The 3,007-nt window shown below is 37.2% G+C and overlaps 1 non-coding gene across 1 annotated transcript; it reads right to left on the bottom strand.

Annotated features, from left to right (window-relative positions):
• Positions 1 to 2,227: 2,227 nt before the first annotated feature.
• LOC130943065 (small nucleolar RNA R71) lies at positions 2,228 to 2,335 on the bottom strand. The gene has a single exon (XR_009071601.1). It is a non-coding gene; the product is annotated as a small nucleolar RNA R71 (small nucleolar RNA).
• Between the last annotated feature and the right edge of the window lie 672 nt (positions 2,336 to 3,007).

The raw sequence follows: 3,007 nt of genomic DNA, 5'->3' as shown, positions 1-3,007 counted from the left end.
AGGATGGATGAGACAGTAGGAAAGCAGAAGACAGGCATCTTCATACGCTTATCTGAAGTTCCTACCAATGATTACATAAGTACCTCTATCTTTATCTTTGCTTTATGCGTTTATTACCTATACCCATTTGAGTCTGCCTGACTGAGATTTACAAGGTGACCATAGCTTGCTTCATACCAACAATCTCCGTGGGATCGACCCTTACTCGCGTAAGGTTTATTACTTGGACGACCAGTGCACTTGCTGGTTGGTTAGTGCAAAGTTGTGTAGTGATCACAATTTCGTGCACCAAGTTTTTGGCGCCGTTGCCGGGGATTGTTCGAGTATGGACAACTGACGGTTCATGTTGCTTAATTAGGTATTTTTTCAGAGTTTAAGAATGAATTCTAGTGTTTCAAGGTGATGTTCTCATCATCACCAAAGCTGATTGATCATCATCAATTTAGCTCTTGAATGCAATGTCCTGCTGAAGCTTAGCTAGCTATGTCTAATTCCTTTAGACTAAGCTTTAGACTAACATTGCATGATTCCTGGAATTCTCATAAGAATTTTGATACCTTATTTTCTTTTCCATATAATTTTCGAAAAAGCACAAAAAAATTACAAAATCATAAAAACCAAAAATATTTTATGTTTCTTGTTTGAGTCTAGAGTCTCATCTTAAGTTTGGTGTCAATTGCATGCATTCATTCATGTCTCATATGCATTCTCATTAGTGTCAGTAGTATACAAACTGCTAAGTTTGGTGTCTTGCATGCATTGTTATTTGATTTTAGTTGCTTTTGATTATTAAAAAACCCAAAAAATATTTTTAATTTGTGTCTTCTCAAGTCAATAATACAGAGAATTGAAGATTCAGAACACACTGCAGAGGAATTATACAGAAAAAGCTGGGCGTTCAAAACGCCCAGTGAAGAAGGACAGACTGGCGTTTAAACGCCAGCCAGGGTGCCTGGTTGGGCGTTTAACGCCCAAAAGGTAGAGTTTTGGGCGTTAAACGCCAGAATGTGCACCATTCTGGGAGTTTAACGCCAGGATGGCACAAGGGGGAAGATTTTGTTTTCAAATCAATTTTTTTTTCAAGTTTTCAAAGTTTTTCAAAATCAAATCTTTCAAATCATATCTTTCAATCAATGTTTTCAAAATCAATTTTTTCCTTTTTCAAAGACTTGCTAACAATTATGATTTGATTGAACATTTCAAGTATGTTGCCTTTTCTGTTGAGAAAGGTTTAATGTTTGAATCATATCTTTTCTTGTTAGGCAAGTCATTAATTTTTACAATCAATCTTTTTAAAATTGTTTTCAAATCATATTTTCTCAATCACATTTTTTAAAACCAATCATCTTCTTAACCACATCTTTTTCAAAATAGTTTTCAATCAATCTTTTGACTTCTAATTTCAAAATCTTTTTCAAATCACTTTACTTCTTTCCCACTTTTGTTTTCGAAAATCAATTAGTGTTTTCAAAATGTTTTCAAAATGTTTTACTTAATTTTCGAAAATTACTTCCTTTCTTCTAACATCCTTCTATTTATGGACTAACACTATTCCTTAATGAAAATTCGAACTCCTTCTTCTTTGATAAGTTCGAATTTTCTACTTCTGTCTTCTACTTTTCTTTTCCTCTGACACTCAAGGAATCTCTATACTGTGACATAGAGGATTCCACATTTCTTGTTCTTTCTTTCATATGAGCAGGAACAAAGACAAAGGCATTCTTGTTGAAGCTGACCCTGAACCTGAAAGGACCTTAAAGCGAAAGCTAAGAGAAGCTAAGGCACAACTCTCTGCAAAGGACCTAACAGAAATCTTCAAAGAAGAAGAACCCATGGCAGCCGAAACAACAATAATGCAAACAATGCAAGGAAGGTGCTGGGTGACTTTACTGCACCTACTCCGACTTCTATGGGAGAAGCATCTCTATCCTGCCATTGGAGCAAACACTTTGAGCTTAAGCCTCATTAGTTTCTCTAATCAACAGAATTGCAAGTTCCATGGACTTCCATTGGAAGATCCTCATCAGTTTTTAGCAGAATTCTTGCAAATCTGTGACACTGTCAAGACTAATGGGGTAGACCCTGAGGTCTATAGACTATGATATTCCCTTTTGCTGTAAGAGACGAGCTAGGACATGGTTGGACTCAACCTAAAGAAAGCCTGGACTCATGGGAAAAGCTAGTCAATGCCTTCTTGGCAAAGTTCTTTCCACCTCAAAAATTGAGTAAGCTTAGAGTGGAAGTCCAAACCTTCAGACAAAAGGATGGAGAATCCCTCTATGAAGCTTGGGAAAGATACAAACAATTGATCAGAAAATGTCCTTCTGACATGCTTTCTGAATGGAGCATCATAGGTTTTTCTGATGGTCTCTTGAACTATCCAAGATGTCTTTGGATAGCTCTGCTGGAGGATCTCTTCATCTGAAGAAGACGCCTACAGAAGCTCAAGAGCTTATTGAAATGGTTGCAAATAACCAATTCATGTACACTTCTGAAAGGAATCCTGTGAAACAATGGGACTAATCAGAAGAAAGGAGTTCTTGAGATTGATGCTCTGAATGCCATATGGCTCAGAACAAGATATTGACTCAACAAGTCAATTTGATCTCTCAAAGTCTGTCTGGAATGCAAAATGCACCAAGCAGTACTAAGGATGCTTCATCTGAAGAAGAAGCATATGATCCTGAACCCTTCAATGGAAGAGGTGAATTACCTAGGAGAACCCTATGGAAACACCTTTAATTCTTCATGGAGAAATCACCCAAATTTCTCATAGAAGAATCAAGAGAGACCTCAACAAGGTTTCAACAACAATAAGGTGGAAGAATAGGTTTAGCAAGCAAGCTTTTCCATCATCTTCTCAGCAACAGACAGAGAATTCTAAGCAGAACCCCTCTGACTTAGCAACCATGGTCTCTGATCTGATCAAAACCACTCAAAGTTTCATGACTGAAACAAGGTCCTCCATTAGGAATTTGGAGGCACAAGGGACAACTGAGCAAGAAAG

This window comes from Arachis stenosperma, chromosome 7, assembly GCF_014773155.1.
Source record: "Arachis stenosperma cultivar V10309 chromosome 7, arast.V10309.gnm1.PFL2, whole genome shotgun sequence".
Lineage (NCBI taxonomy): Eukaryota > Viridiplantae > Streptophyta > Magnoliopsida > Fabales > Fabaceae > Arachis > Arachis stenosperma.
This window is presented reverse-complemented; position numbering and strand designations above follow the sequence as displayed.